Below are 11,676 nucleotides of genomic sequence, written 5' to 3'. Positions count from 1 at the left end.
ACGACTATGCTAATATCATTGACAGCAATGCCGCTATTTTTTGACAAACGAGTTTTAAGAGTTGCGTCGGGTGTTTGGATACTACGTGACTTTGTAACGATTTCGACAAACAACTGTATAACGTGTACTTTTTTTAGCGTGTATTCACAAAACAGTTTTAATATAATAATAACTATATAATAATATAATATAATAATAATAATAACATAGTCGTGTGATATTGACTGAAATGCCGAAAAGTGAAATGTCGCCGAAAAGGCGACAGTGCCTTACTATTTATATATGTGTTCCACCTTTGTCTAGGGGAGTGTTAAACGTCTCTCCTTTCATACTACAAAAAAAAATTTTTTTTTTTTTTTTTTACGTGGAGGAAATCTTCATAGACACCTTACCACCCTAGTTAAGTGGGCAGAAGGTAGTGCCGGATTCTTACCGGCTAAAACCTCCACGGGCGGGATGACAGTAGAGACCAGTGTTGTGCGAGTTGATCGTCGGGGGCCCCTGTGTGCTTAATACCAAGCACATTTTTAGTCAAGCACTCCCAGAAAGTAGTAAGTATGTCCACAGCACACGCAAGGGAGGGGCTGGCCGCTTGCCGGTTTGTGCATTGTAAGTGAAAGGTTTGGATTGGTTTATCAGTCGTTTTTCGTAGTAGTTTCTTCTGCCGAGGATTCGAACTCGCGACGCGTCGTCTTCACTTCTGGACCTTAACGAGCGTAGCTGGCTGGCCCGCCGAGGTTCTAGCTCGATTGGAAAGTATTTGATTCTTAATGTGGCAATGTATATCATAGGAAGTATTCTAATTAGCCTATTGAAGCAGATGTACTTTTTTCATAGCCCTCTGAAAATACAAGGGGCAAAGGTAAATAATTCCCTTAATTAAATCATTATTATTAAATCTATTATGAAGCTGTTAATAATATATTATTGCTGCTATTATATTTCTTGTAGTATGATTAGTGTTGAGGGGCAAGGAGATGATCCTGAGTGCCCTACGTAATGAGAAAAATTTAGTTGTGGGCCATGTGCAAAGGTAAGGTCAGAGTCTAACGGTTCACTGTCAGATAGCGTGGAATGACGTGGATTTGGGTATGGCTGTTGTCACAACAGCATCGTCACCGAACTTCACTGGTTCATCGTCCTCAGATCAGTCAAGATATCTTCATTAGTTGTCATCCTTAGATAAGTCAACATCTTCTTGACTGATTGTCCATCTTTAGATCAGTCATCTGTTTAACTTATATCTATACGCACCTGGCGTAACTGTCTATGTCGATAATGTTGTTGGAATAAAGTGTACGTTGTAACCTGTTGTTCTCAGTGTTATAATCAATTCAACTACCTCTATTGGCCTAAACGAAATAGAGAATCGATCATTTCGTGATGTCGATTGTCTAATTGTAACGAGAATTTACGACTCCCGTTGGCGCGCTTCCTCGCGATCGCATCTCTCCGCGAACGATCTATCAGTAACTATAACATATAATTTATTATTATCTACAGTAAAACATTATTGCATTCAATAAGATAATGTGACAATTTATTTTAAATTCATTAATTCATATTTACTATACGACAGAAGTTAATTCAAACCACAACTACCTTTGAAAATATTTAAATTTCTGCCATCAGTAGTTTTTGTTGCGGTAAATTTTTCATTAAAGAATATCATCTAATGCGATATATTTTAACTAAATTTAAACGTGTCTTCGCAAACCATGTACATGTTAATAGTCTCTCTCCATGTGTTTATACGACATAAATATTAATACAGTGGATTATAAATATTACACAGGCACAACATTTTTTGCTTTATATTTATTTATTGAATTACGTATAAATGATATATGTTCTAACAGAACAAAATGAATTTTAATTTATTAGGTCATCCCATAAGTTCGTGCCGTTTTTCGAGCGGTTATATATATTAAGATTGTTTACATACCTTTCAGTTTCATGAAAAAATGTAATCCCCCTCTCGTTGTACAACTTCTTCCCATTTTTCTGGTAGGGCCATTATTCCGTCTCGATAAAAGTTCTCTTGTTTTTCTTTAAAATAATTTTCTAAGCTATTTTTGAGAATGTCAATACTTTCAAATTTTTTACCTACTAAAAAGTGTTGGAATGCTCTGAACAGGTGGTAATCAGATGGGGCAATGTCTGGGGAATATGGGGGATGTGGTAAAATTTCCCAATTAAATTCAGACAATTTTTTTTTGTAACGCTTTTCGCCACATGCGGTCTAGCGTTGTCGTGATGGAAGATAACGTTGTTCCTATTCACTAAACGTGGTCGTTTTTCAGCTAGTGCTTCCCTTAATTTTTCTAACTGAGTGCATTTGACATCTCTTGAACTGTCAAACTTCGTGATTTTTCAACAAGATCTCGAATTTTATCTTCGTCGTCTGAGGAGGACGCCCGGAGCGTTCCTCGTCTTCTAAACAGAAATTCCCAGCTCTAAAACGTTGGAACCACTTCCTACAGGTGCGAGATGAAAGCGCATTTTCTCCGTAAGCAGCACATATGTTGTCCGTGGCAATTGTTACAGAACTTCCTTTCCGAAATTCATATAACATGAGATGTCGAAAATGGATACGCATTTCACTCATGATTTTTTGCTGTTTAGAAGTCACTGTGTTCACTATATTACGATCTTATACCCACGAAAATCTGCTCTAGCCTGTTCTCGATCAGCTAAGCTCAAGTGCATTGGTCCCTTATCGCCGTATGTTTATAAATCGACACATGAAATGTATACACAAAAGTCGGCACGAATTTATAGGATGACCTAATATATGTAAAAATTCGTAAATCCCTCCATTCCAATATGTCACATTAATAACTTAATTATTGTATTTGTTGTTTCAGGTGAGTAACATTGAAATTTGTTATGGACATCTCGTTGATCACGTCGGATTGAAATAACTAAGACATAACTAAAGGTACTGTCGTTATTAGTACGTTTATTTATTGTTATATCAATAATTTTATTACAGCAATAGGACGCTTAATTTATAAATATTATAGGAATGCTAAGGGCAAAATACGAAAAATTTAGAATTATGAACATAGTGTACAGCTAAAATGTTCTGCAGCAGTAATCGATAATTACGTGGAAGTAATAATTAAGAAATTTATTTCATTCGATATCTAAGATCAAATACCAATACTTCTTAAATTATAGCAACGATATGGAATATGAAATAGTTTTCAATTCAATTACCAACTAAAATTATAGTAAAATAAATATAGATAATAATAATAAAGAAATATAGAGAGAAAAAATATATGTAATAAAAAAGTTAGTGGCATCTCCTAAATGTTTATTGTGAAAAATCTATTGACTAAGTACAACTATGATATAGAGAAGTAGGTATAAGTTTTTTTTTTTTAATACCCAGGAACACGGCTGCAGGGCAGAACTTTTTCTTCTCTAGATCTTGGCTGATTTTGTGTACTATCCGATGAATTTGTTCTGTTGAATGTCGCTTCCGAAAACCGAATTGATAATCTGACGTTATTTTCAAATCCTCGAAAAAAGAATGAAGTCGTCCGATTAGGATATTCTGAAAGAGTTTGGATAAATTTGACGGAAGAGCGAATGGTCAATTTGAATTTGCTTGGTGGATTGGCTTCCTTGGTTTAAGAATAAGAGTAATGGGTGACAATTTCTACAGCTTTGAGTAATATTTGAGGCGAAGGACTGCGTTAAATATGATAATAAATATGATAAGTCCTATCCCTTTCTTAGTAACCTCCTTAAGGGGTTGTTCTGAATTAGAATGTTCTAAAATAGCGTCTTTTTGTGATATTTGTTAGAAGGGAAAGAAAGAAATGAAGTTATTGAATTTTGAGGTATGGTTTTTTATATATTTAACGAATACAAAAAATTTTTTTGCAAGTAAAAAGAAAAATTATAATAGATTTCTAAGCCTATTTCATGGGCTGCAGTTTTCAATCGGCGTGAAAGATCCACCTCGTAATTCTTGACTGAAACGAAAAACCAAAAAAGGATTAAATTATTATATATTTTTCTTCTCGATGAACTAAAAATGTTCGTCAAAAAATTTATTTAAATAATTGTTATAGCACCTTAAAGTCTATTTTTCTTTTTAAAAAACACATTTTTTTAAACCCGCCAAAATTTTTAATTTCACGCTATTTTCTGCCTTCTTTTTAGTTCTGCAGTCTGCTACAAGTAGTATACCAATAACTAATTTTTTCTACGTTAGTTTTACTCGTATTCTTAAGAATGATGTAAATAAAACAATAAGAAGAGCCTATCACAAGGGACGTTCAAACGTATACGCAAATGAATGATCAATAGCATGAAAATTCTTAATTAAACTCTTTGCATTATATACTTTCACGTGACATTTCTTTTCTATAAGAAAAATTTGAATTGATACTAAATAAATAAGGGTTTAGCGTGGATAATGATTCTGATGTAACTATTTTCATTCATACAACTCATATGTTATTTGCAATTGTTTTTAAAATGATTTCGAAAGTTAATAGAAAGTTGTATACTTTTTAATTTTATTTTCTCATTTGAATTTCTACAAAATTTGTTAAAGGAATTATCTTTTTTGTCGAAACTGAAAGGTTAAAATATAGCACCTGTTCATTTCTTAAAAATTAATTTACATACAAAATGTTACTCATACATATATGCCTGTATTTATCATATTTCTTAATTATTTTACTATTACGATATATTACATTTCAATTTTTGTATTAGACTTGAAATTGATTGTAAAATGCTATTACTGAAATATTCATTGCTGTTCTGCAAACATATTCAATTGTAAAGCGAATAAAGCACGACTTGATCTCGTCTAATCTTTTTTTTCTCTCTTTCTTTCTACAAATTTAATTTTTTTTCCATCCAACTGGCGTCTACTGATTTTCAATTACAATTTCAGGTATCTACATTCCCTTTTCACAGCGGTCGAATGTATTGCTTTTGAGTTCCGATTATATTGTGACAGTTTACTTGCCGTGTAAGAAGTATCAGGTCTCGTTCCGATAGCTATATATTGGGTTGGCAACTAAGTCATTGCGGATTTTGTCATTAGGTGGTATTGACAAAATCCGCAATGATTTAGTTGCCAATGCAGTAAATCTACTACCACTAATTAGTGGTCTCAGTAACTGTTGGTATTCGGTATTATCTCTCATACCTCTGCTCCAAACAGCGCCACGCTCTCTATCAGTGCTCCAAACATCTTCATTCTCCTCTTGTAGTCCTGTTTGAATATTCTTTCTCCCACACTCCGTGTTTTCTTCATTGCTATTTTTGCTCTCTTCCTGTCTTGTACTTGTTTTTCATCACTGCCGTTTTTCTGTAGTATGTACCCTAGGTATCTTATCTCGTCCACTTCTTCTAATTCTTGCTCTCCCCATTTCCATGTTTTTTGTCTCCTTTTGTTCCTTCTTTTTCGAAAACTACCATCTTGATCTTTTCCGTGCTCGGTTCTAATTCGGCTTCCTTTAAAAATTTTTTAGATCTCTCTAGCATATATTTTAGCTCCTCTTCTCTATCCGCTATCAGCACAATACCGTCTGCATATGTTAGTGACTACACCTTTCTTTGTCCTACCACTATGCCCCCAGCTTGTCCTTTCCTTAGTTTCTTCTTCCAGTCCTGCCACGTAGATGTTGAATAACGTAGGGCTCAACGGGCACCCTTGTCTGACTCCCCTCACTGTCCAAAATTCTCTTGTGTTGTGGTTCCTGACTCTCATTACATTCTTTGTTTCTGCGTATATCTCTTTGATCCTTCGGGTTAGTTTTTCGCTAATCCCCATTTTCCTCATTTTCTCCTCCAGTTTCTCTCTGTTTAGCCTGTCGAACGCCGCTCTTAAGTCCGCAAAGCAGGCATATAATTTCCCTTTTTCTTTACCTAGCTGCTTGTCTATGATGTGGTTAATCACAAATACCGCGTCGGTCACTGCTCTTCCTTTTCTGAATCCGGATTGGATCTCTTCCAGTTTGTTTTCAATCACTGCCTTCGGTCGTTCGTCCAGTATCCCTGCATAGATCTTGTATGCTGTATCCATTAATGTTACTCCTTTGTAGTTCTTCGGTACTCTCTTGTCCCCCTTCTTATATATCGGACATATTACTCCTTTTTTCCAATCTTCTAGTATCCCTTCCCCATTCCATATTTTCCTTAACAACTCCTATAACGCCTCCCTCACTTCCTTCGGTGCGTACTTCCATACCTCGTTTTCTAACCCGTCTTTCCCCATTGCTTTATTTTCTTTCAAGTTTCTTAGCTGGTAGATCACCTCTTCCTTCTCTATATTATCTTCTCTCTCCTCCATTATTTTCTCTTCCGCTCTATGCCCCTCCGTTTTTCTGCCCTCCTTGTGCTCTGTTCCTTCTAAAATGTCCATAAAGTGATTTTTCCACTCTTCTTCGCTTACATCCTCATCTATACCTTCTCTACTTCTTCTATATTTATTTATGTATTTCCACGCTTCTTGTTCTTCTTTATTTTTGATCTTCTTTATTTTCTCCATTTCTTCTTCTTCGTGTCTTTCCTTTCTTTGTTTGCACCACCGTTTGAATGCCTTTTTTCCTCTATGAGCGCTTCTCTGCTGCATTTTCATAAACTTGTCATCTTCCTTCTCATCTCTCTTTTCCTTTCTTTCTACTCCTTGTCGTACCACGCTTTCTCTCCCATGCCCCATTTCCTTATCTTCGCTTTCTTCTTTGGCATTGCTTCGTTTATCTTCTTTTTGATTTCAGTCCACATTTCCTCTACTGTTCTTCCCTTGCAGGTCCAGTCTTTACATTCCTCCAGGTATTTTTCCACACTTTCGTTTGTCCATTCCCTTTTCTCCTTCTCTTCTTCTTTCTTTTCCTCATTTTTTATAATTCTGGCCCCCCTATTTCTATTTCTAACGGCATGTAGTCCGACTCTGTTCTTTTTCCTACTTTCATGTCGATTATTTCTTCTGTCGCCTCCTGATTGCCAAACACATAGTCTATTACTGAGTTTCCTCTCTCCCCAATATAATAATAGGTCCGTCCACTTCTCTCCTTCTTTATCTCTGCCATAGATTATCGTCCAGCCTCTCTCTTCCAGACACTTTGGCAGTGTTCTTCCTTCCATGTTTATCGTCTTGTCTTTTGATCGCCTGTTTTTTTCTTTCTCTAGATTCTCGTTTATCGGCCCTCCCTCTTCTCCCGTTCTTGCGTTCCAGTATCCGCCGATGATCATCACTTCCTCTTCTCTTCCGTCTACTCTTTCCTCTATTTCTTTCCATGTCCCTTTTGTGTCTTGATTATAAACTACCATTACCCTATACGTCTTATCATTGTATACTATTTTTCTTTCCACTATATTATCACTTATTTCTTTGTATTCCATTTCTCTCAGATCCTTCTTTATACCCGTTATTATTCCCCCCTTTGCTCTTCCTTTTTTCCTTACTGCCATTGCTGCCCTGCATTTCCAGTCGAATTCTTTGGGTAGTCAATATTTTAGTTCTTCCCAATTGTCTTCCTCTATCCATGTTTCCGTGAGTCCGATCACGTCGAATTTCTTCAAATATTCCCACACCTCCTTGTCCTTACTTATTAACCCTGCCACATTCCAGAAGCACATTTTCATCCCGTTTGTAGTCCCCCCCCTTTTCCCCTTTTTCATTTTTCTTCCCCTCTCTTTCTTTCTTCCTCCAGCATTTCCTTCATTTTCGTTCCACCTGTACCATCTGTTTTCTATTTTCAGTTTCTTATATCCTATCCATACATTTTCGCCCTTTTCCCTTCTTACTCTGGCTATCCTTCTCATTTGTTGTTGTACCTCTTTTTCTTTTCTTGTCAGATCGTCATCTATGTATACCTCCTTTTCCAATTTGCCTTTCTCTTTCATTATCCTTATTTTTTCCTCCGTTGATTTCATCGTCGCCACTATTATTGTGCTTTTGTCCCCCATCCTTATCATATGTGTTCTTTCTACTTCTGCCCCTATTTTCATTTTTTCTCTTATGATCTCTTCCACTGTCTCTTCATTGCTTCCTTCGTTCCAGTCTACTCCTTTGATTACTATGTTCCTTCTTCTTTTCTCTCTCTCTCTGCCCCGTCCTTCTCCTCCTCGATTCTTCTGATTCTGCCCAATAGTTCTTTCTTTTCCCTTTCCCACTCTTCTTTCTTTCTGGCTCTCTCTCTCTCTCTCTCTCTCTCTCTCTCTCTCTCTCTCTCTCTCTCCTTCCCTTTTTTCTCTTTCCTCTTTCATTTCCCTCTTCATCACCTCCACTTGCGTTTCGAATATACCTTTTATTTCCTTTATCATTGTCTCGAATCCTCTTTCCATTTTCTCCATTTTTTCCATCATTACCTCCATTCCCTTCTCCCTGGTTGGTGTCTATTTTTCTCACAAGCTGTATATATCCAATGTATTTTTGAAATCTGCCTTATTATCCGCTTTACCCGTGTTCCTTGGTCTTCCTCTGTTTGTCGCCATCTGTCGTTTTCCTGCCTTACTTTGTTTTCCGTGCTTCTGACTTCCGAACCTCTTCGCTTCTAGTATTTCTTATTTGTATCTCTCTCTCGTTCCTGTCTTCTTTTCGCCTTTTTTCACTTTCTCGTCGTATGCTCACCCTTTATTTTCCCTTCTTCGTGTCACTTTGTGTTTCCTTCTCCTTTTTCCCTTCACACTTCACTTTCTCCACAGAGCTCTCCATCCGCGTGTTACCCTCGCCCTGAACCAAACCGAAAGTCCATCATTTGTAATGATTATTCGTAATCAGAACACTCAAAAATTAATATTTTTTAATCACTTAATTTTTCAAAACATCTTTTATAATTTAGTAGGGTTTTTTTATTGCCAAGGAGAGTTAACTTTTTTTTAAGTAACTTCTTTTTTTAAGTAAGTAAGAATTTTGCGAATAATTATTATTTTTGGCCACTAGTTGAAGTATTTCAAATTCTTCGTACTTTTAACCTTTTAAACAAAGTCAGAAAATCTTATGCAGCTTGTAAGGATCTAGAAACAGCATGATTTATTTACTCTAATTGTTTTTTAGATGTCTTTACCAATTTATAATGTTGTATTACAAAGTGTCGTAAATTAAATGGTCCTACCTTTAAAAATCGATAGGACATTTTATCGCAATACCACGTACATATGTTGAAACCACTAATTTCTTAACAAATTATTCTAGCTTTCACTTCTATTCTTTATTTTCTCCTTACTATGTTTGTGTTTACGTATAAGTTGTACGTATATTTAAAAATATTAATTAAATATATCTTCAGAATTTTGGATCTTAATAGCCGAAATAATGGTATAGGAACACTACATTTACAATTAGAATTTATACTTGATAAACGATTTCGGTGATATTCATCGATACACACTTGCACGCGTCTCAACACTTTCTTCCATACCAGACTGTTAACTCAACAGTTCACATTCCTTTCTTTTCGTGCCGCCGCGCACACACGATCTTCCACGCACTGATATTCACATACATGTATCACTACTACGCAGCTAACCTAGTCTAGCACATAAAATTATACATATCTCAATAATATGCTTTCAAGTCGTTTCTATATAAAAATGTCCTATTTCGCTCCTTTTATAAAATTAAAATGTTCAATCTGAAGCATTTAATTAATTAATACATTATTATCTACTTATTTGTTATTTATTTTTCATTATCTATTGCTATTATCTATGTATTATCTACCTGTACGCTTAGTTATAATTGTAGGTATTGGTTGTTACGAAAAGCTGCCTAAATTAAATCGAGTAAAGAAAAGCAAGAATCACAGGAAGAAAATGTAAAATCTCAGTTTTTACAGCCTCCAAGTGCCAGATAGAATACTAAGTAACGATAGAAAAGACAGTATAAACATCAGATGGTAGCGTCTGATATATGGCTCAGACCCATTTGCATATACTGAAACAATGAAGAAACACGCTTCTGTTTTCCAATAAGGCTCATTCCACATCGAGTCCATCATTTTTTGACGTACAAGTTAAAAATTTTTTCAGCAAAATATCATATAATTTACGTGAGTTGCTCATTTTCATGAAAATGGAATTCACAAACTATTTTTGTAATCGAGTTGCTCCTTTGCAGTTTTAACGTGTATGGTTTAACGTATTTAAATGAAATTTTGTTCGCATTAAAGAATCAATATTTTGAGATGTTGGAAATAATAAACACGCATCTGTCTTTCAATTTTGAAAAGTTTACATGTAACTGATTTTCAAAAATTTTCTAATATTGAGTGTGTACAACAAACGTGTGTAAGTACATGTCTGATAATCGTCTGTTTCAATAGTAAACTGCAGACGCAAGTATATTGCAATCAAAATCTTTTGTTTCTTTTCAAGCGAATGAAACTCTATTAGAATATATTGCGAGTAAATGTGTTTTGTGTTTTTGTGCAGCGTGCAAAGTTTAAAAGGATATATTAATCCTCTCTTGTTATTTATACAATTGATACACAAAGTAACACGTTTGAATATTGATTAAAAATTCATTTTTGATTGAAATTAATCTCACCTAACGCTTGGAACGCCCCTTTATATTCAACTTACTTTACTGCTTTCTTTTTGTTGTGAGGTGCTTTGCAATCTGAGCACGCTTTTCCTGGAAAAAGTGCTAGACAAGGCCCCATTGTCTAAAGATGGAATTTCCTTAGTCGTACTGTCGCGCCTTACGCGGTTGCGTCTGAAATCCGCAGTCGAAGTCTTAAATCCGAATTGTATTGGTAACATTCATCACTTGTCTGCACCACTCACATAGCAACACCAGCTGATATACGCGTGCGACGCTTGTGTTGATACACATAGCACAGACGACTATGCTAATATCATTGACAGCAATGCCGCTATTTTTTGACAAACGAGTTTTAAATGTTGCGTCGGGTGTTTGGATACTACGTGACTTTGTAACGATTTCGACAAACAACTGTATAACGTGTACTTTTTTTAGCGTGTATTCACAAAACAGTTTTAATATAATAATAACTATATAATAATATAATATAATAATAATAATAACATAGTCGTGTGATATTGACTGAAATGCCGAAAAGTGAAATGTCGCCGAAAAGGCGACAGTGCCTTACTATTTATATATGTGTTCCACCTTTGTCTAGGGGAGTGTTAAACGTCTCTCCTTTCATACTACAAAAAAAATTTTTTTTTTTTTTTTTTTTTACGTGGAGGAAATCTTCATAGACACCTTACTACCCTTGCGCAGACGGGTAGAAGGTAGTGCCGGATTCTTACCGGCTAAAACCTCCACGGGCGGGACGATGGTAGACCAGTGTGCACGAGTGTGGTCCTCGGGTCCCTTGGTGTTTATCACCAAACACCTTTACCAAGCGCACTCCCTGAAAGTACACCCCCCACAGCTCAAGCAAGGGAGGGACTGGCCGCTTGCCTGTCGTGAAGAGAAATCTTGGTTTTTCCGTTCCTTTTTTCTTTCTCGTCTGAAATGCCGAGGATTCGAACTCGCGACGCGTCGTCTTCAATTCTGGACCTTAACGAGCGTAGCTGGCTGGCCCGCCGAGGTTCTAGCTCGATTGGAAAGTATTTGATTCTTAATGTGGCAATGTATATCATAGGAAGTATTCTAATTAGCCTATTGAAGCAGATGTACTTTTTTCATAGCCCTCTGAAAATACAAGGGGCAAAGGTAAATAA

The 11,676-nt window shown here is 35.9% G+C and overlaps 1 protein-coding gene and 2 pseudogenes across 1 annotated transcript in view; 1 reads left to right on the top strand and 2 right to left on the bottom strand.

Annotated features, from left to right (window-relative positions):
- Positions 1–11,676, top strand: part of CAP (Cbl-associated protein) — a 413,875-nt gene that overhangs the window by 92,828 nt on the left and 309,371 nt on the right. The gene's annotated exons all lie outside the window — the stretch shown is intronic.
- Positions 227–337, bottom strand: LOC138189187 (uncharacterized; annotated as a pseudogene).
- On the bottom strand, positions 11,050–11,160 carry LOC138189186 (uncharacterized; annotated as a pseudogene).

The sequence above is a fragment of the Bombus flavifrons genome, chromosome 18 (genome assembly GCF_040668555.2).
Source record: "Bombus flavifrons isolate JBK064 chromosome 18, iyBomFlav1_principal, whole genome shotgun sequence".
Lineage (NCBI taxonomy): Eukaryota > Metazoa > Arthropoda > Insecta > Hymenoptera > Apidae > Bombus > Bombus flavifrons.
The sequence above is the reverse complement of the archived record's forward strand: the minus strand, read 5'-3'. Positions and strand labels throughout refer to the sequence as shown.